Raw genomic sequence first — 23,149 nt, forward strand, 5'->3', positions numbered from 1 at the left:
GCATAGGTGGGCGGGAGTACCCCACCAGAGGGCATGTGAGCGCACCACGGCACACCATTGATCCAAAAGTAGAGGAAACTTATCAGTGGTCCTTTTCCTCTTCCTCTTCCTCTTCCTCTTCTTCTTCCTCTTCCTCTTCTACCACAGGACTTGCAGGGATCAAATGAAGGCCATCATACTTGGCTACAAGTGCTTTAACCACTGAGCAATCCTGAGGTCCCCAATAAATTTCTTTTAAAAAAAAAATTGTGAACAGATTGAGAAATAGAAACATAGACTGAATGCTAAATGACATATCTTGCTAGAGAATGCTTTTGTGATCACGTTTTTGTTTTGGTTGACTGGTTCTTGCTTTTTAGTTCAGACTGGCCTTGAACTCAGAATCCTTAGCCTCAGGCAAGGTAGAATCATAGGTGTGCACTTTGTTTTCAATCTTGTTTTCCTAAGAGTCCCTATCAGAGAAGCATGTGGAAGTAATTACATGCAAGTGATAGGATTTCTGAGGTTTGGTTTCACAGCAAATTTTGGAATTTGTCCTTAGTGGGGAACGATAAAGTAGTAGAGACAATACAGGCACCAAGCTTAACCCTGAAGCAACAAGACTGCGTGGACATTGTGTGGTGGAATTGTGACCCCACAAGGTGCCCGGATTCCAGTCTCTATGGATATGCTACCTTTTGTGGCAAAGGGACCGGTATAATACAGTCAAGGGGGGAAGCCTAGGGGATGTGGAAATCATCCTGAATTAACTAAGTGGTCACAATCCCATCCTTTGGGGTCTAATCACAAGAAAGGAACCCTCTCCAGTCTTATGAGGGTCAGTGAGGAACAGGGCAGTAACAACAACATTGGAAGAGGGGAAAGGGAGATTTGAGATTTGGTCCAGCCAATCTTCCTAAAAATACAACTAAAAGTTGTATGTAGTAGTTTTGGTCCAAAGCTGGGTCCTTTTTCTCCTTGGCATTCTGGAATCAGTAACAAGACCCAGTCCCTGTAATAAGCAGCAAAAGGAGACGTTTTTTACTCTGAGTGAAGAATAAGAGAAAGGAGTTAGGGAGATGTGCAGTGCAAGCAGGAGGCCTAAGTTCGAATCCCCAGCAGAGCATTAAAAACTCAGGCATGGCTGTTCATACTTGTAACCCCAGCACTGAGGACCAGGACAGGCAGATCCCAAGAGCTCACTGGTAACTGAAATCATGACATTCTGCATCAGTAAGAGACCTGAATGAAAAACATAAGGAAGATAGTGAGAGAGAAAGACACTAGGCTTCTGGCTCTGGCTTCCGTGACTACATGTGCACCTGAACACTCATCTCCATGCACCACCTGCAACAAAAGAAGAAGACAAGTGGGCTGTGCATGGCCATGCACACTGGTAACCCCAGCACCTAGGAGATGGCAGCAGGACAATCAGGAATGCAGGGTCACCTTTGTTAGATATCCCCGTATCACCAGGTAAAGCACCTCCATTGTAATTAAAGGATGACAACTGAAAGAAATTTGGCTCTCAGCACTACCTTGTTTCTCTAGATTATTGAATCCCCATCCTGCAGACTCCCAGTAATGGTCAGCAAAAGAGATGTTTATCTATTACCTGACAGTCCCTAAATGACCACTCACTGGTTACCACTAGCAACAGCAGACCAGAAAAGGCAAGCTCCCTATCTCCTTCCCACTGCCTTCCTCTAAAACCTGTAAGAAGGGACACCCCATTCCTAGGTTTTTCTTTTCTTTTTTTTTTTTTTTTTTTTTTTTCCCGGGACTGGGGACCGAACCCAGGACCTTGCGCTTCCTAGGCAAGCGCTCTACTACTGAGCTAAATCCCCAACCCCGGGACACCCCATTCCAACTCTCTGCCACACAGGCCTGAAGTCTCTTCAAAGCCCCACCATGTGGCTCTCTGTTCCTGCTTGGCTACGGCATTATTATCGCTCCTAATAAGTCTTTTATAAAAGGACAGCTTATCTCAGTAGCCCCATGGAACTGGAAATCCAAAATATTTAATTTTCAACCACATACAGAAGTCCAGGCTAACCTGGAGAACAGGAGGAATGAGAAACAAGCCGATGAAGAAACTTGGGCTCGATATAGGCTAATAGAGGGGAGGAACATTCCTGTGTTTTCTGAGGATGAGCAGAGATATTTTTCTGGGACTCATCACATTTTTTATTGTTTTCTCAAGTCATTGTCGTGGCAATTGTCAACTAACACTACACTAGAGGGACTGGTATGTAGCATTCAGATGGTAATACAGTAAAGTTAGAGGTTATCTGATTGCTCTAGCAACTGATCTCGGTCAACCACCAGAGAAGAGACTTCAAACCTTCCAACATCCTGTCCTGGAAGGTAACAAGATTGGGGTGAGTCATGAATTGAGCCAATCAAGACTGGGGTTGGGTAAGATCCATACGGTTTGAAGTGTCCCCTAGAGGCTCATATATCTGAATACGTGGCCCCCCAGTTGGTGCTGCTGTTTGAGAAGGTCACACAACCTTTAGGAGGCAAACCCTGATGGAGGAAATATATCACTGGGGGAGGGACACACACACACACACACCTTTCTCCTCTAAGTTTTTGTCAGGGCCTCCAACAGGGGGAAAAAAAAACTAATACAAGCCACAAGATTGGGAGAGCCCCCCTCAAAACTGGAAAATGCAAGGACATGAAGAATCGCTGAATGCCCATATGACCTACAACCACTTTAGCTCCATGGGACTTGTATTAGAGTCCTAATCTACAGAAGTGTACTTAACTGACTGTAAGATAATTAATTTGTGTTATTTGGAGTAGGACATTTAGGGCTATGGGCAGAACCCCCTGGATTCAATTGCGCTCCGATACTTAGGGCTGTATTGTTTAAGTCATTGCATTCGTAGTTAGCTTTTTTTTTTTACTTTTTTTTTTTCCGGAGCTGGGGACCGAACCCAGGGCCTTGCGCTTACTAGGCAAGTGCTCTACCACTGAGCTAAATCCCCAACCCCTGTAGTTAGTTTTGTTGCTGTGATTAAATAAATAAATATAAATAAATAAAAAATTTAAAACACCACAGTCAAGCCAACCTTATGGGAGAAAACAATTATTTTGGCTACGGTTCCAAGGGGGATAAGATTGGCAGGAATGGCAAAGGCGGAGGAAGCAGATAAATCAAATCCACCTCAGCTTCAAGCCAGAGCCAGAGAGACTGGAAAGTAGGGCGTGGCTACAGACCCTCAAAGCCTACCCCTAGTGACGCATTTCCTCCAGCAAGGGCTCACTTCCTAAACCTCCACAAACAGTGCTGCCGATTGGGAACCAACTATTTGAATGCCTGAGGCCTGTGTGGGACAATTCCCCTTCAAACCACCACAGTAGTCCTTACCTAAAGCAGCAAAAAAAAAAAAAAAAAAAAAAAAGATGCATACCAGCATTTGCTGTATTTCTACCTTCTTTTTTTGTAACAACCTAAGAAATACATTTTCCAAAATATTTCCTTGTTACCTAAAGGATAGGCCGGCCTAGGATGGGGTATGATACATTTAACTTGAAAGAGAAATTTATGCCTTAATACTTTTGTAAAAGAAAGTATAAGTAATAAGTAACATTTGTTTCCAAAGTTTCAAACACTTAGAAACATAGTACACTCTACTTACAATGTCTAGGCCTGTTTCAGTCAAAATCTTCATACTATACCTTCAAGACTGCTAACACGGGGCTGAAGATGTCGCTCTATGGTTTAGAGCACTAATTCTTGCAGATGATCCAGGTTCAAATCCCAGCACCCACATGGTAGCTCATAACTCCAATTCCAGGGAACCCAGTATCCTCTTCTGGTTTCCGTGGGCACGTACATACCTGCAAGCAAGGCACACTCATATATGCATGAAATAATAAAAATGAAAAATGAAAAATACAAGGCATGGACTGGTGAGATGGTTTAATCCCTGAAGTTCACAAGAAGAAAGAAACTGACTCAAATAAATAAATAAATAAATAAATAAATAAATAAATAAATAAGACACAATAAATTCTTAGACTACTGCCAACATTTACAAAAATTCTCTTCCCACTAGCATATATAAATTTAAAGAAACACATTACACAAATAAATGAATTTATAGAACTTTTTAAAGAAAATTATCTCCATGCCTCAGGTAGCCTGGGTTCAACCCCTATGACCACATAAAGCCACGTGTGTTTGCTAAAAGTCTATAATCTCTGCCCTCAGGAGGTGGAGGCAGGAGAGTCAGAAGTCCCAGGACATCCTGGAACTACAGGGCTACAGGGCAATCCTCAGCTACTTAGGCCAGCCTGCGACACATAATGAAAAATCATTTTAAAACATTTTTAAAACCTCCAAAACATGTAAAAGTGAAATAGCTTAAATGGTTCCTAGTTGCTGAGAGCACAGCTCAGCATTAACCTAGAATGTTCCAGACTTTGGGAACATTTGTCCATGAAACTACAGCTAGCAAATTTTTTGACAAATATGCCGAAGTCAACACTAGAGAAAGGGCACTTTATTAGGCAAATAGTGCTGGATATCTACATGCAAAAACGGAACTCAATCCCCTTCTCTCACTGAACAAAATTCACTGCAACATACACACACTCAAATGCACACACACATGCATGTGCATGTGAGCTCACATGCAGAAGCACACACACACATACAAATACACACACATGCATTGCACATGAGCTCACATGCAGAAGCACACACACACAAATACACACACATGCATTGCACATGAGCTCACATGCAGAAGCACACACACACATACAAATACACACACATGCATTGCACATGAGCTCACATGCAGAAGCACGCACACACACACACACACACACACACACACACACATTATAAATTTTGTAGAGTACCCAATAATTCGAGCAAGGGAGCTGGCTCAGTTGTGTACAGTGCTTGATTTACAAGCTTGAGACCCTGAGTTTAAACTCTCAATCTGATGGCAAACAGGTGGACATCATAGCACAGGCTTGTAAGCCCAGAGCTGGGGAATTAGAGATGAAAGGATTCCTACTGCTTCCTGGCCAGCCAGCTTAGCTAGCCTACCTGTGAAATTCCACACCTGTGAAGAGCCTGCCTTGAACAAACCCCACAGCCCAGGCTTGCCTTCTGAGATTAGCGCTGTGCCCGGTCTCCCTCAGAGGAGTTTCTTACTTCTTCAGGCTGAAGGTAATGCAGAAATGCATGACTGGCCAAGGAGTCAAGAATACACGATTGGTGTGGTGGTGCACACTTAATCCCAGCACTCAGAAGGCAGAGGCAGGTGGATCTCTGAGTTTGAGGCCAGCCTGGTCTATATATGGAGTCCCAGGGCTGTCAGGGCTACACAGAGAAACCCTACCTTGGAAATGATATTATAATAATAATAATAATAATAATAATAATAATAATAACAACATTAATAATAAAGAATAAGTGATGTTTAAGCCTAACCCCAAATGGGACAGCTGTATCCCTTCCTCCAAGGATCAGGGAACACGTGAGAAGCAGGAGCAGGAAATCCTGTAAGTGTAGCAAAGGTACCTTCTTGATAGACCGCCTGTGTGCTCAGAAACACTGCGGCCGTGGCTTCTAAGAGCGTGACTTGCACACAAGTCAGGGCTGCTCACCTTTCACCATGGATGAGGGAGGAACCCTTGAAACCGTTAGCAATTAACATTTGCTGAGGGAGAAAGTGTCGTTTTCCTCAGCGGTGTGATGACAGAAAAGCTACCCCTACGCTCTTGAATAACCTCCTTCCCACACTCGGGCAAGTGACTGGTTAAACTTAGTGGGCCACATGCAAAAGGAAGAAAGAAAAATAAGAGGGAGAACAAGTGTGCCAGCTGGAGAGGGAGGGTGTGTGTGAGAGGCATCAGAAAGGAAAATCACTAAAATTCATATGTAAAGATATTAAACAGTCAAACAACAACATTCTTAAAATGTGGGTGGTGTCTGAGGAACAGTAACCAAAGCTGACCTTACACACACACACACACACATGCATATGCACACACATATGATTGTGAAACTTTCCTACAATGACAGCATGTCATAACATGCCCACCTACCAACACAACCATCAAAAAGGCATATGTGCACACATACACACACACACACACACACACACACACACACACACACACATACACGCTCTGGGGATTATGCCCAGAACATTGACCTTGATCAAAGAATTCTTTTTTTTTTCTTTTTTCTTTTTTTCGGAGCTGGGGACCGAACCCAGGGCCTTGCGCTTGCTAGGCAAGAGCTCTACCACTGAGCTAAATCCCCAACCCTGATCAAAGAATTCTATGTCAGTGTCTCAGACATTATCAGACACCTCCCCTCCCCCCAGAGCTCTAGAACTGAGTAGAAGAATAAGATTCTAAAAATTCAGTTCTTAGCTGGCAAAAGTATGTTGCACTTCCATATAGCACAGAAGGAAGGCCAGTAAGTGGGTAATAAAGTCAGGTTAAGAGTGGCTTCGATAGGCTGGGAAAGGATAAAATCTCGGAAGAGGTAGTCTACCTTGCATTTCAAGGTCAACTGCAGAAGACTGTAAACTGCCCAAGGTTTGGGTTTGTTTTTAAGGCATCTCTTCCCCCAGCTATCATAGAACAAGTCCTCACCTGAAAAGCAAGGATCTGATGTCTGCCGCCTACTCACGGGCTTCCTAAGCCTCTAAATGTGACTCGTGATTTTCCGACACTTAGCCTCAGTACTGGCCGGTGCTCAGTCTCCTCTCTAAGCACTGCCTGCATCACACCTGAGTCTTGGTCTACCCATCTGCTCGAAGATCATGTACCACTGTCCCTAAAATCGTCTCCCAGAGAGTACGAGGACAGAACTTAAGTATGCTCAGTCTTGCTTCCTGGCTAAGAACACGCAGATTCACGATGGGCTCTCTGGCCTCCCATTCCCTCGTCCTTACTGAAAATCAGGCCACTGATAAGTTCTGGAAAGTGATCAAGAAAAAAAAACTTTTTTTCATATTTTCGAGACATGTGTAGTCCTGGCTGTCCTGAAATTCACTCAGTAGACCAGACTGGCCTTGAACTCAGAGACCCATCTGCCTCTGTTTCCCAAGTGCTGGAATTAAAGGCACGTGCCACTGCCAGCCAGCTTATTTCAATTTTGAAATAAGCAAATATATACTCCCAATTCATTAAGGAAATTACAGATTTACCAATTATTATGCATATACAGGTAGTTTCAAACCTGGGACAAATGACTGAGGTCGCTATTTAACATATCAACTCAGACCAGGTTCTCCCAGCATACCTCACCTGTTACAGCTGGCATAGCCCACTCCCTACCCTAAACTTCCCCAACTCAGAGGCTGCAGTTCCTCTCCCTTCCCCAGCTGCCCTGCTCTATATAATCCAGCCATTTTATTTCCCTCATCCTTTTTTTTTTTTTAAAGATTTATTTATTATAGATGAGTACATTGCAGCTGTCTTCAGACACACCAGAAGAGGGCATCGGATCCCATTACAGATGGTTGTGAGCCACCACGTGGTTGCTGGGAATTGAACTCAGGACTTCTGAAAGAGCAACCAGTGCTCTTAACCACTGAGCCATCTCTCCAGCCCTCCCTCCTCCTTTTTAACCTACTCTATTTTGAGCATCCAAGCTGCTGAACCTGGTATCCCTTTTCCTACTCCTTCTCCTCACAGGGCACAACTTAGGATCATGTCCACTCTGAACTCTCCCAGATGTCCTGTCTCTGCCTAAGCTTTTTTATTATTATTATTATTATTAACTTGAGTATTTCTTATATACATTTCGAGTGTTATTCCCGGTTTCCGGGGAAACATCCCCCTCCCCCCTCCCCTTCCTTATGGTGTTCCCCTCCCCATCTTCCCCCCCATTGCCGCCCTCACCCCAACAGTCTACTTCACTGGGGGTTCAGTCTTAGCAGGACCCAGGGCTTCCCCTTCCACTGGTGCTCTTACTAGGATATTCATTGCTACCTATGAGGTCAGAGTCCAGGGTCAGTCCATGTATAGTCTTTAGGTAGTGGCTTAGTCCCTGGAAGCTCTGGTTGCTTGGCATTGTTGTTCATATGGGGTCTCGAGCCCCTTCAAGCTCTTCCAGTTCTTTCTCTGATTCCTTCAACAGGGGTCCTATTCTCAGTTCAGTGGTTTGCTGCTGGCATTCGCCTGTGTTTGCTGTATTCTGGCTGTGTCTCTCAGGAGCGATCTACATCCGGCTCCTGTCGGCCTGCACTTCTTTGCTTCATCCATCTTGTCTAATTGGGTGGCTGTATATGTATGGGCCACATGTGAGGCAGGCTCTGAATGGGTGTTCCTTCTGTCTCTGTTTTAATCTTTGCCTCTCTATTCCCTGCCAAGGGTATTCTTGTTCCCCTTTTAAAGAAGGAGTGAAGCATTCACATTTTGATCATCCGTCTTGAATTTCATTTGTTCTAGGCATCTAGGGTAATTCAAGCATTTGGGCTAATAGCCATTTATCAATGAGTGCATACCATGTGTGTTTTTCTGTGATTGGGTTACCTCACTCAGGATGATATTTTCCAGTTCTAACCATTTGCCTACGAATTTCATAAAGTCATTGTTTTTGATAGCTGAGTAATATTCCATTGTGTAGATGTACCACATTTTCTGTATCCATTCCTCTGTTGAAGGACATCTGGGTTCTTTCCAGCTTCTGGCTATTATAAATAAGGCTGCGATGAATATAGTGGAGCACGTGTCTTTTTTGTATGTTGGGGCATCTTTTGGGTATATGCCCAAAAGAGGTATAGCTGGATCCTCAGCCAGTTCAATGTCCAATTTTCTGAGGAACCTCCAGACTGATTTCCAGACTGGATGTACCAGGCTGCAATCCCACCAACAATGGAGGAGTGTTCCTCTTTCTCCACATCCTCACCAGCATCTGCTCTCACCTGAGTTTTTGATCTTAACCATTCTCACTGGTGTGAGGTGAAATCTCAGGGTTGTTTTGATTTGCATTTCCCTTATGACTAAAGATGTTGAACATTTCTTTAGGTGTTTCTCAGCCATTCGGCATTCCTCAGCTGTGAATTCTTTGTTTAGCTCTGAACCCCATTTTTTAATAGGGTTATTTGTCTCCCTGATGTCTAACTTCTTGAGTTCTTTGTATATTATGGATATAAGGCCTCTATCTGTTGTAGGATTGGTAAAGATCTTTTCCAATCTGTTGGTTGCCGTTTTGTCCTAACCACAGTGTCCTTTGCCTTACAGAAGCTTTGCAGTTTTATGAGATCCCATTTGTCGATTCTTGATCTTAGAGCATAAGCCATTGGTGTTTTGTTCAGGAAATTTTTTCCAGTGCCCATGTGTTCCAGATGCTTCCCTAGTTTTTCTTCTATTAGTTTGAGTGGATCTGGTTTGATGTGGAGGTCCTTGATCCACTTGGACTTAAGCTTTGTACAGGGTGATAAGAATGGATCGATCTGCATTCTTCTACATGTTGTCCTCCAGTTGAACCAGCACCATTTGCTGAAAATGCTATCTTTTTTCCATTGGATGGTTTTGGCTCCTTTGTCAAAAATCAAGTGCCCATAGGTGTGTGGGTTCATTTCTGGGTCTTCAAGTCTATTCCATTGGTCTATCTGTCTGTCTCTGTACCAATACCATGCAGTTTTTATCACTATTGCTCTGTAATACTGCTTGAGTTCAGGGATAGTGATTCTCCCTGAAGTCCTTTTATTGTTGAGGATAGTTTTAGCTATCCTGGGTTTTTTGTTATTCCAGATGAATTTGCAAATTGTTCTGTCTAACTCTTTGAAGAATTGGATTGGTATTTTGATAGGGATTGCATTGAATCTGTAGATTGTTTTTGGTAAATGGCCATTTTTACTATATTAATCCTGCCAATCCATGAGCATGGGAGATCTTTCCATCTTCTGAGGTCTTCTTCAATTTCTTTCTTCAGAGTCTTGAAGTTCTTATTGTACAAATCTTTTACTTGCTTGGTTAAAGTCACACCGAGGTACTTTATATTATTTGGGTCTATTATGAAGGGTGTCGTTTCCCTAATTTCTTTTCTCGGCTTGTTTCTCTTTTGTGTAGAGGAAGGCTACTGATTTATTTGAGTTAATTTTATACCCAGCCACTTTGCTGAAGTGGTTTATCAGCTTTAGTAGTTCTCTGGTGGAACTTTTGGGATCACTTAAATATACTATCATATCATCTGCAAATAGTGATATTTTGACTTCTTCTTTTCTGATCTGTATCCCCTTGACCTCCTTTTGTTGTCTGATTGCTCTGGCTAGAACTTCAAGAACTATATTGAATAAGTAGGGAGAGAGTGGGCAGCCTTGTCTACTCCCTGATTTTAGTGGGATTGCTTCAAGTTTCTCTCCATTTAGTTTAATGTTAGCAACTGGTTTGCTGTATATGGCTTTTACTATGTTTAGGTATGGGCCTTGAATTCCTATTCTTTCCAGGACTTTTATCATGAAGGGGTGTTGAATTTTGTCAAATGCTTTCTCAGCATCTAATGAAATGATCATGTGGTTTTGTTCTTTCAGTTTGTTTATATAATGGATCACGTTGATGGTTTTCCGTATATTAAACCATCCCTGCATGCCTGGGATGAAGCCTACTTGATCATGGTAGATGATTGTTTTGATGTGCTCTTGGATTCGGTTTGCCAGAATTTTATTGAGTATTTCTGCGTCGATATTCATAAGGGAAATTGGTCTGAAGTTCTCTTTCTTTGTTGTGACTTTGTGTGGTTTAGGTATAAGAGTTATTGTGGCTTCATAGAAGGTATTCGGTAGTGCTCTATCTGTTTGAATTTTGTGGAATAGTTTGGATAATATTGGTATGAGGTCTTCTATGAAGGTCTGATAGAATTCTGCACTAAATCCGTCTGGACCTGGGCTCTTTTTGGTTGGGAGACCTTTAATGACTGCTTCTATTTCCTTAGGAGTTATGGGGTTGTTTAACTGGTTTATCTGTTCCTGATTTAACTTCGGTACCTGGTAACTGTCTAGGAAATTGTCCATTTCCTGCAGATTTTCAAGTTTTGTTGAATATAGGCTTTTATAGTAAGATCTGATGATTTTTTGAATTTCCTCTGAATCTGTAGTTATGTCTCCCTTTTCATTTCTGATTTTGTTAATTTGGACACACTCTCTGTGTCCTCTCGTTAGTCTGGCTAAGGGTTTATCTATCTTGTTGATTTTCTCAAAGAACCAACTTTTGGTTCTGTTGATTCTTTCTATGGTCCTTTTTGTTTCTACTTGGTTGATTTCAGCTCTGAGTTTGATTATTTCCTGCCTTCTACTCCTCCTGGGTGTATTTGCTTCTTTTTGTTCTAGAGCTTTTAGGTGTGCTGTCAAGCTGCTGACATATGCTCTTTCCTGTTTCTTTCTGCAGGCACTCAGCGCTATGAGTTTTCCTCTTAGCACAGCTTTCATTGTGTCCCATAAGTTTGGGTATGTTGTACCTTCATTTTCATTAAATTCTAAAAAGTCTTTAATTTCTTTCTTTATTTCTTCCTTGACCAGGTTATCATTGAGTAGAGCATTGTTCAATTTCCACGTATATGAGGGCATTCTTCCCTTATTGTTATTGAAGACCAGTTTTAGGCCGTGGTGGTCTGATAGCACGCATGGGATTATTTCTATCTTTCTGTACCTGTTGAGGCCCGTTTTTTGACCAATTATATGGTCAATTTTGGAGAAAGTACCATGAGGAGCTGAGAAGAAGGTATATCCTTTTGCTTTAGGATAGAATGTTCTATAAATATCTCTTAAGTCCATTTGGCTCATGACTTCTCTTAGTCTGTCTACGTCTCTGTTTAATTTCTGTTTCCATGATCTGTCCATTGATGAGAGTGGGGTGTTGAAATCTCCTACTATTATTGTGTGAGGTGCAATGTGTGTTTTGAGCTTTAGTAAGGTTTCTTTTACGTATGTAGGTGCCCTTGTATTTGGGGCATAGATATTTAGGATTGAGAGTTCATCTTGGTGGATTTTTCCTTTGATGAATATGAAGTGTCCTTCCTTATCTTTTTTGATGACTTTTAGTTGAAAATTGATTTTATTTGATATTAGAATGGCTACTCCTGCTTGCTTCTTCCGACCATTTGCTTGGAAAGTTGTTTTCCAGCCTTTCACTCTGAGGTAGTGTCTGTCTTTGTCTCTGAGGTGTGTTTCCTGTAGGCAGCAGAATGCAGGGTCCTTGTTGCGTATCCAGTTTGTTAATCTATGTCTTTTTATTGGGGAGTTGAGGCCATTGATGTTGAGAGATATTAAGGAATAGTGATTATTGCTTCCCATTATATTCATATTTGGATGTGAGGTTATGTTTGTGTGCTTTCATTCTCTTTCTTTTGTTGCCAAGACGATTAGTTTCTTGCTTCTTCTAGGGTATAGCTTGCCTCCTTATGTTGGGCTTTACCATTTATTATCCTTTGTAGTGCTGGATTTGTAGAAAGATATTGTGTAAATTTGGTTTTGTCATGGAATATCTTGGTTTCTCCATCAATGTTAATTGAGAGTTTTGCAGGATACAGTAACCTGGGCTGGCATTTGTGTTCTCTTAGGGTCTGTATGACATCTGTCCAGGATCTTCTGGCCTTCATAGTTTCTGGCGAGAAGTCTGGTGTGATTCTGATAGGTCTGCCTTTATATGTTACTTGACCTTTTTCCCTTACTGCTTTTAATATTCTTTCTTTATTTTGTGTGTTTGGTGTTTTGACTATTATGTGACGGGAGGTGTTTCTTTTCTGGTCCAATCTATTTGGAGTTCTGTAGGCTTCTTGTATGCCTATGGGTATCTCTTTTTTTAGGTTAGGGAAGTTTTCTTCTATGATTTTGTTGAAGATATTTACTGGTCCTTTGAGCTGGGAGTCTTCACTCTCTTCTATACCTATTATCCTTAGGTTTGATCTTCTCATTGAGTCCTGGATTTCCTGTATGTTTTGGACCAGTAGCTTTTTCCGCTTTACATTATCTTTGACAGTTGAGTCAATGATTTCTATGGAATCTTCTGCTCCTGAGATTCTCTCTTCCATCTCTTGTGTTCTGTTGGTGAGGCTTGTATCTACAGCTCCTTGTCTCTTCTTTTGGTTTTCTATATCCAGGGTTGTTTCCATGTGTTCTTTCTTGATTGCTTCTATTTCCATTTTTAATTCCTTCAACTGTTTGATTGTGTTTTCCTGGAATTCTTTCAGGGATTTTTGCGATTCTTTCAGGGATTTTTGCGATTCCTCTCTGTAGGCTTCTACTTGTTTATTAATGTTTTCCTGTGTTTCCCTAAGGGAGTTCTTCATGTCTTTCTTGAAGTCCTCCAGCATCATGATCAAATATGATTTTGAAACTAGATCTTGCTTTTCTGGTGTGTTTGGATATTCCGTGTTTGTTTTGGTGGGAGAATTGGGCTCCGATGATGCCATGTAGTCTTGGTTTCTGTTGCTTGGGTTACTGTGCTTGCCTCTCGCCACCAGATTATCTCTAGTGTTACTTTGTTCTGCTATTTCTGACAGTGGCTAGACTGTCCTATAAGCCTGTGTGTCAGGAGTGCTGTAGGCCTGTTTTCCTGTTTTCTTTCAGCCAGTTATGGGGACAGAGTGTTCTGCTTTCGGGCGTGTAGTTTTTCCTCTCTACAGGTCTTCAGCTGTTCCTGTGGGCCTGTGTCTTGAGTTCACCAGGCAGGTCACTTGCAGCAGAAAAGTTGGTCTTACCTGTGGTCCCGAGGCTCAAGTTTGCTCGTGGGGTGCTGCCTACGAGCTCTCCGAGGCGGCAGCAACCAGGAAGATCTGTGCCGCCGTTTCAGGGAGCTTCAGTGCACCAGGGTTCCAGATGGCATTTGGTGTTTTCCTCTGCCGTCAGAGATGTGTGCAGAGTGCAGTCTCTTCTGGTTTCCCAGGCGTGTCTGCCTCTCTGAAGGTTTAGCTCTCCCTCCCACGGGATTTGGGTGCAGAGAACTGTTTATCCGGTAGATCCCTTCAGGTTCTGGCGGTGTCTCAGACGCAGCGGTCCTGCTGCTCTTGGGCCCTCCTCTACGGGAACCCAGAGGCCTTATACAGTTTCCTCTTGGGCCAGGGATGTGAGCAGGGGTGGGCAGTGTTGGTGGTCTCTTCCGCTCTGCAGCCTCAGGAGTGCCCACCTGACCAGGCGGTGAGGTCTCTCTCCCACGGGGTTTGGGAGCAGAGAGCTGCTGCGGGCCGGGATCCGCGGGTTTGGGACTCCCGGTAAACACAGGAAGTGCCCGGTCCTAGAGGAATTTTGCCTCTGTGTGTCCTGAGTTCACCAGGCAGGTCTCTTGCAGCAGAAAAGTTGGTCTTACCTGTGGTCCCGAGGCTCAAGTTCGCTCGTGGGGTGCTGCCTACAAGCTCCTTGCGGCGGCAGCCGCCTAAGCTGTTTTTATCTACAATAAGCATTCTCCTCCCATTGTTCTGACTGCTTTTGTGTGTCAACTTGACACAAGCTGGAGTTATCACAGAGAAAGGAGCCTCAGTTGAGGAAATGCCTCCATGAGATCCAGCTGTAAGACATTTTCTCAATTAGTGATCAAGAGGGAAGGCCCAGCCCATTATGGGTAGTGCCATCCCTGGGCTGGTGGTCCTGGGTTCTATAAGAGAGCAAGCTGAGCAAGCCAGGGGAAGCAATCCAGTAAGCAGCTGTAGGGTGATGTCATTACGTAGATCTTGGGGCACTTCAGTGCCAGACCTAGTGTGGGATAAAAGAAACAATTTTATTTTAATTTTACAGCAACAAGCAGCACCCCCACCCCATGGCCTCTGCACCAGCTCCTGCCTCAAAGTTCCTACCCTGTGTGAGTTCCAGTCCTGACTTTCTTTGGTGATGAACAGCAATGTGGAAGTGTAAATTGAATAAACCCTTTCCCCCTCCACTTGCTTCTTGGTCATGATGTTTTGTGCAGGAATAGAAACCCTGACTAAGACACCTACCATAGCTAAAGGCACTTCTTTCCTTTCCTTCTTTATTTCTATTTTTCCATTCAGTCATGAAGTCATGACACATATAATTACACTCCTACGCAGGCCATGGTGGTACACACCTTTGTCCTAGCCCTCTGGGAAGCAGAGTCAGGCAGGTCTCTTTGAAGCCAGCCTGTTCTATGGAGTGAGCCCCAGGACAGCCAGGGCTACACAGAAGAACCCTACCTTGGAAAACCAAAAGAAAGAGGGTTGGGGAGGGGAGAGGAAGAAAGGAAAGGAAAGGAAAAGAAATTCTGGGGCTGAGGAAATGCACTGTTGGATAGAATGCTTGCTGTGCAAGAGGGAAGACCTGGATTCAGATCTTAAACATCCACACAAAAGCTGGGCAGTGGGGGTGTCATTCTTGCGTCTTCGGGGCTGAAAGGACAGAGACAAGAATAGCTCAGTGCTTTGCTGGCCTACCAGTCTCATGGGACAGTGAGCTTCTGGTTCAAAGAAGAACCCGGCTCAAGAAATAAGGCTAACTGAGGGCAGAAGACATCCCGACGCCAATTTCTAACCTCCCCGTGTGCACGCATAAAGATAGCAAATGGTCTCTTTTGGCTTCTCAGATAGATTACAAATGTTCTGCATCTGCCATACCAAGTGTTTGCTTACAACAGTGTTGAGTGACCCCAAGAGCGAATGGATCAAATGGATGAAGCTGATAGTTCAGCCAATTGGGTCAAAATTGCTGCTTTAAGCCCCGTTCGGAGCAGATAATTTATAGACTAAACCTCAGGATCCAACAGCAGAAGAACAGATCAGGAGAATGTGGTCCCATGCACGATGGGATTTCTCAGCCATAAATAAGAGCAGGGTTTTGTCATCTGCAGAAAAATGAATGCAGCAAGAAGCGATTATATAAAGCGAATTAAGCCAGTCTCAAACAAGTGTCATATGTTTTCTCTCCTTTGTGGTTCCCAGGTGTTTATAGAGTTACATAAAATCACATGTATATATGGCAAGAAAGTAAAAGTAAAACCATGGGGTTGGGGATTTAGCTCAGTGGTAGAGCGCTTTCTAGCAAGCGCAAGGCCCTGGGTTCGGTCCTCAGCTCCGAAAGAAAAAAAAAAAAAAGTAAAACCATCTAGGGGAACAAAGGAGCTAGGGGGAGGGGGAAAGGGGTCACAGGGCATGTGGTGGTATGCTCAACATACAATGTATACGTGTAAAAAATTTTTTTTAAATAGGTATCATAAACTGCTTGGTTTTAACTTTTTTTTTTTTTTCCCCGCCCCCGGTTTTAACTTTTGATCTATAATTGAAACCTACATTTTTTTTTCAGTTAAAAAAAAAACTATTATCATGCTAGCCAATCCAGGCATGATGGCATCTACATACAATCCCAGCACTTCAGAGGCAGAGGTTAGAGGATAACATGTTCAAAGGGATCCCTGGCTGTATCATAGGAAGATGCTGTCTAAGGAATCCAGGAGAAAAGGGACGAACACAGTGTGTTATTTTTCTCTGTTGGAGATTTTTTTTTTTTTTTTTGGTTCATTGGTTGGTTAGTTTGAGATTTTTCTTTGGGGGTTGGTATTTGGGGGGGGACATTGTTTTTTCAGTGTGTGTGAGCCTGTGTGTGTGTGCGCGCGTGCCTGTGTGTCTGTGTGTGTGTGTGTGATACTGAACTGAATTATGTAGCCTAGTTGGCCCTTGAATTCTGGATCCTCCTGCTCCTCTTACACACCCCAGATGTGGATCACAGATGTCTATCACCGTGCCTAGCACTGTTAAATTCTTATGTACCACTGCACCTGAAATACACAGCATAGTGCCTCAAACAGAGCATAACTATTCAACAGATACCTGGACTTAGATGTTTCATGAGAAAAAAAAAATTGGCAGTTTATCTTGATGGGGATTTGAGGACGCTGCTTCTCCACCCGCGCCTAGGAGAGCAGGGCATGCAGTAAATACAGCTGCTCCCATTTAAGAACTTGTGGTTTCACTTCTGCAGACACTCCATCTTCTCTCCGGTGTTTCCCGAAGAAGGAATGTTCTCCATAAGAACAGACATCTTCCCCTCAGCCTTGCTCTGGGCTATGGGGAAGGAAATTGTTAAACAGCTATAGCTTTGTCTTTCTGAATCCTTGATTCTCATTTTTGTGCACGTTAGAAATTAAGAAATGCTCTTTGGCATGAGCATACGTATTGAAAGTATAATTCAAGACTGAAAGAAAAAGTGTAAGCTTTCTGCTGTAGTTTTCAGTGATGTGGTTAAATCCAAGCCCTCTACCACTGATGACACTCCCAACATTAATTTTGATTTTTTTTTTTTGAGATGGGATGTAGGGGGGTGATCTGAAGCTACTATGTATTCAAATGCTAAATACTGGCCCTGAAGATCTAGTTAACCTGACAAGGAGATTCTCTCAAATATCAAGTGATGCTATATAACCTTGCTTCCCAAGTTAATTGGTCAATAAAAGACTAAAGCCTGTGATTGGACAATAGGTAGAGAGAGGCGGGTTTTCAGTTTCCTGTCTGGGGGTTGCAGGTAGAAGGGAAAATGGTGGTGGAGGTGGGGGGACCATTAGAGGATGTGGACAATGAGGAAATGGCCAGGAGAAACAGCAAGTAACAAGGGACATGTGTCTGGGATGTAAGTTAGAATAGTTTAAAACCTGCCCGCTCTAGGCTTACAGCTTATAAATAAAATACTTGGGTTGTGTGTCTTTTATAGCTAGAATTTAGAATTCATTTTACACAGGGTCTCACTATGTATCCTTGACTGAGCTGGAACTCACTAGACCAGGCTGGCCTTGAATACAGAGAGCCCTCTGCCTCTGCCTCTGCCTCTGCCTCTGCCTCTGCCTCTGCCTGAGTGCTGAGATTAAAGGAGTGCAAACTCACACCCAAATTATATTTTTATTATTAAGCTTTTTCAGGTTAAGGATATAGCCCAGTGTTAAGACACTTCCCTAGCATGAGGAGAGAGAGAGAGAGAGAGAGAGAGAGAGAGAGAGAGAGAGAGAGAGAGAGAGATCACATACATGTATAGCACCTTCAGAGGTCAGAAGAGGGTGTTGGATCTCCTGGAACTGGAGTTACAGATGGTCGCTTTATGTAGGTGCTAGGAACCGAACCCAAGCTACGAAGAGCAGCAGGCACTCTTAACCATTGAGGCATCTTTCCACATCTTTCCAATGTGTTCCTTTTTAAATGTATGAAGGTAGGGGTTTGTATTTCCCTTGAACATTTTTTTTAAAAGATTTATTTATTATAGATGAGTACACTGTAGCTGTCTTCAGACACACCAGAAGAGGGCATCAGATCCCATTACAGATGGTTGTGAGCCACCATGTGGTTGCTGGGATTTGAACTCAGGACCTCTGAAAGAGCTGAGCCATCTCTCCAGCCCCTCCCTTGAACATTTTAAAAATATAGATGAACCTGCTTAACTATAAATGAATTTTTGGGGGGGTCTGGCCTGTAACTCACTATGCACCAAGGCTGGCCTTAAACTCTTGATTCTCCTGCCAAGTGCTGGAATTATACATATGCATCACCTCAAATGACTCGATTGTTTAATTTCAATGTGCTGATAGTTCTAATGCACTGACCATTTAACTGGCTATAACCATGTAAACTTAGGAAGAACGGTTTAGAGACAACGTGAAGTGAATGAGGTGAATGAGGTTTTAGTAAGGTGTTTGTGGGATCAGGGTTCAAACCACAGGCCTTCAGTGTGCTAAGCACGCATTCTTGCCTGGGGCCCCAGCTCTACCTCAGAGACACAGTTTTGCAGCATTCCTTTAAAGTGAAAAATGTAAGATTATTGCGCTCTCCACCTTTATCAGGAAAGCTTCTCACACTAGGTGGTAATTAGCACAGAGATCCACAACTGGAAAGCATTCAGAGACCGAGGCTTTGGAGCACTCTGGTCTAAATGGAATGTTTTAGCCCAAGCTGTTCTCTCTAGGCTCAGAGATCGACGTGGAAGAGAAGACAGTAGGACCGATGCACATATGAACTCACAGAGTCTGGGACAGCACACACAAGACCCGAACAGCATCAAAACAGACACAAATCCCAGCACTGAGACAAGGAAGCAACCACAATCATCGCTACCCCTAAGCAAGAAGCTATGTGCAATTGATACCTGCTGGGAAAGAGAAAGTCAGATTTCGCCCAGAGTGTTACTGGGTGTGTCAACCACACTCCAGGACAGGCTCCAAACCCAGGAGCAGCCAGCCAGTGCCAAGTTTGTTGGCTTATGGATGTGTGAAACCAAAACAGGAGCTACACTGTTGTTAAGGAGCCACATTGTTACATATTGCTGTCATTAAGGAGCCACATTGTTACACGTTGTTGTCGTTAAAGAGCTACATTGTTACACGTTGTTAAGGAGCCACATTGTTACATATTGTTATTAAGTCTCCATTCCTAACAGGAATCAGTTTCTGTTTCCCAAACCTAATGTATCCTGCCTTCCATGTTTTTCAGCCTAAGCTGAACTTGTAACCCCATGATGTAAAACCACCCCTTTGCTTTGCTAAACTTTGAATACCTGAGATGCCACCCCCCCCCTTCCTCTGATGTATTCTTGCTCTAATCTACCCCACAGGCAGTCTTGAGCCCTGAGTCCCCCACTCTTTTGTCCTGGTGCTAACAGCCAGTGTTTTCTGCTGCTGTTGTTTTGCTTTGTTTTGTTTTGTTTTGTTTTATTAACCCTGACCCTGCCTTATAAAAGGGACCTCAAAAGCCAATGAGGGGATACTCTCTGAAACCCTGACTTAGGGAAAGGCAGTCATCTGGCCAGTTCTTTGTGCACTTCTAAATACAGCTTGCTTTAATCAGACAGTTGTAGAAATGCCCCTCCCCCCACACCAAGTCTAACAGGTACTTTTGTTTTGTTTTTGGTGTTTTTCTCTAATTGATTTTCTTTTCTTCTAATTTGCTTGTCCGATTTGATTCCTATTTTGTGGGAATTTTGTTGTTTTCCCTATTTTGTTGTGTGGCTTTGTTTTCCTTTTTTTTTTTTTTTAAGATTTATTTATTATATGTAAGCACATTGTAGCTGTCTTCAGACACACCAGAAGAGGGCATCACATTTTATTACAGATGGTTGTGAGCCACCATGTGGTTGCTGGGATTTGAACTCAGGACCTCTGGAAGAGCAGTCAGTGCTGTTAACCACTGAGCCATCTCTCCAGCCCTGTTTTCCTTTTTTGACAGAGGGGAGGGAAAAACATGAGGTTGAGTAGGAAGAGAAGTGGGGAGAATATGGAAAAAAAGTTAGAAAAATGAGACAATATGATTAAACTATGATGTATGAAAAAATAATTGTAATTTTTTGAGACAGAGTTTCTCTATGTAGCCCTGGCTGTCCTGGAACTCACTCTGTAGACAAGGCTGGCCTTGAACTCACAGAAATCCACCTGCCTCTGTCTCCCTAGTGCTGCTGGGATTAAAGGCATGTGCCGCCACCACCTGACTAATATTTTTTTCAAGATTACTGAGCTTGGTGAGAGAAAAACCCCTCTTTCCAGCCAAATTAAGGACCTTTAGCACCTTTTTTTAAACACAAAGTCTAATTTTATTCATACACAGTTGGCAGGAGATACATGGTTACCAGGGAAACGACACACACCTGGAGGCATTCTATTCAGTGTCAGATGAACCAGAACTGAAAGGTTATTGATGTATGGCCAAGTAAATGTCATTCCAGACCATGTAAACCAGGACACCAGCTGCCTAACTTCACCACAAGTTACTTTTCTCTATTTCTCTCTTGTATCTTCAGGGTTGTCGATCAAAACTAGAGCCTCAGCAAAGCACTGAGCCCCTCCTTTTTTTTTTTTTTTTTTTTTTTTTTAAAGAAGAAAATGACATCTCTTTAGTGCCTGCACGTATGTGTTCTCATCCATGTGTGTGCTTAAACATGGTTGTTCTAGCAGGAATATAGACATCAGGTGCACTTGTGTGGAATCAATTCTCTCCTTGAAGATCCCGTGTGGGTCCAGGGGGCAAAGTCTGCTTCCATCACATGGTTTCCCAAGTCAAACTAAGGGCACCAGGCTTGGTGACAGAAGCTTTTACCCATTAAGTCTTCTGTGGCCCTCGACTCTTAATTGAGTCTAAGTTGTAAAAACCCTTCAAAGCTATCACCCTGCCTCAGCTTCCCAAGTAAGCAGAATTAGAGACCTGTAGCATCACACCAGCCTTTCTACCCCCACTATTGATCAGGAAAACTTAGCAAGTACATTCTATGTGCCTGCAGTATAGTAGCTTGTATTAAGAGATACAAGGGGCTGGGGATTTAGCTCAGTGGTAGAGCGCTTACCTAGGAAGCACAAGGCCCTGGGTTCGGTCCCCAGCTCCGAAAAAAAGAACCAAAAAAAAAAAAAAAAAAGAGAGAGAGAGAGATACAAAACTCCAGTTCTACCCTAGGTTTGAAGTTGGGTGGGTAGGAGGTAAGAGTATAAAGAGTAGATCTAGGGGGAGTTGGAGAGGTTGAATACAATCAAAATACATTGTATGAAAGTCTCAAGAAAGTATAAAATTATTTTTAAAGGTGTTTAAAACATGTCCAGTCATTTCTCCATGGTCAGGACATTTGTGTTATAAATATTCCAAACTGCCACCCAAGAGAGGTACAGCCCACCAGTGAAAAAACTTGTATGACCTGCATTTCTATTTAATGATCTCTTAATCAATATATAGGAAAAATTTTAGAGTATGTATTAAAAAATTTTTACATACAGTATATTTTGGTATTTTCCCTCCCCAAATATCTCCAAGATCCTTTCTCCCTCAACTTCATGTTCTTACTCTTTCCCTCTCCTTCTCTCTCTCAAAACAGACATAAGTCAAAGGTCAAAACAAATAAACAAAAGCCCAATAATACAGAAAATAACAAAACAGAAAGCACACAAGAATATGAAGTTTCACCAGGCATGGTGGCGCATGCCTTTAATCCCAGGGCTTGGGAGGCAGAGGCAGGCTAATATCTGTGAACTTATATCTATCACTACTAAAATGCCCCAAAACCCGAAACTAGATAGGTCATGGCTCCTAGTTGAAAACCTATTACTATTATTCTGCCAAAGGAACATAGCAGCAAAATGACTCCTCATGAAATATTTCTATACTCATAGATCGATGCATTACTCAATCCTGATCACAGAAGCCTCTTCTTGCAGGATATGGGTGACTTCTTCACATTGACCAGCATCTCCCAGCACTGAAAGTCCCATTTCAGGGACACCCGTCTGGCACACCTGTTCTCTCCACCAGGCACACTGCAGCCCCCCTGCTCTGTAGCTCTGTGTTGGAACCTTTCAAGAGAATGAACGGAGCTATCTCCCTAAAAGCACCAATATTTGAAGGTGCATAGCACTCTTCAAATAGCCTCTGGCAAAAGTCACATGTTGGCCATAGGGCCTGAAGTTAAGTCACATCAGCCAGCAATGTGAATATTGAAAAAACTCAATCTGCTATCACTTGCAGATGTCTGTGAATTATTTTGAAGGCATTATCTGGTGGCTTCTGAGGCTACACGTGAACTTTAATGAGTAAGCAAATTCACAAACACCAAATCCACAAATAGTGGGATTTGCTGGGAATACACGTATAAGACATGTTTGTTCTAACTAGAAAGCAAAGAACAAAGCACAGAAAACGATGTAGTGTTCAGGTAAGTAGACAGGGCTTTGGATAAGACCAATGGGGTGTGGATGAAGCTCAATGGTAGAATAATTGCTTGCCGTGTAGATGTACCCAGAATAGATCCCCAACACCAAAAATAAACAAGTGGGTAAGAAGATTACAATGGAGTGTTTGTGGTTTTTTTTATTGCTGCTGTAGCCAATTATCATGCAGATGGTATTCTACAAAAACATAAATGCACCCTCCAACTTTGTCAAAGGTCAGAAGTCTCCATGGTCACACTGGGCTAAAATTAAATTTCCCCTAGGTCTGGATTCCTCCTGGAAGCTCGAGGAGGATTTTTCTGCCTGTGTCAGCATTCAGAGTCACCAAGTCCTCAGTTTAGGTTGCAGCCTGCCATTCAAGTCGAGAGAGAGAGAGAGAGAGAGAGAGAGAGAGAGAGAGAGAGAGAGAGAGACAGAGAGACAGAGAGACAGAGAGACAGAGAGACAGAGAGACAGAGAGACAGAGAGACAGAGAGAGACAGAGACAGAGAGAGAGGGAGGGAGGGAGGGAGAGAGAGAGGGAGGTAGGAAGGGAGAGAGAGAGACAGAGACAGAGACA

Source organism: Rattus norvegicus, chromosome 18, assembly GCF_021556685.1.
Source record: "Rattus norvegicus strain SHRSP/BbbUtx chromosome 18, alternate assembly SHRSP_T2T, whole genome shotgun sequence".
Taxonomy (NCBI): domain Eukaryota; kingdom Metazoa; phylum Chordata; class Mammalia; order Rodentia; family Muridae; genus Rattus; species Rattus norvegicus.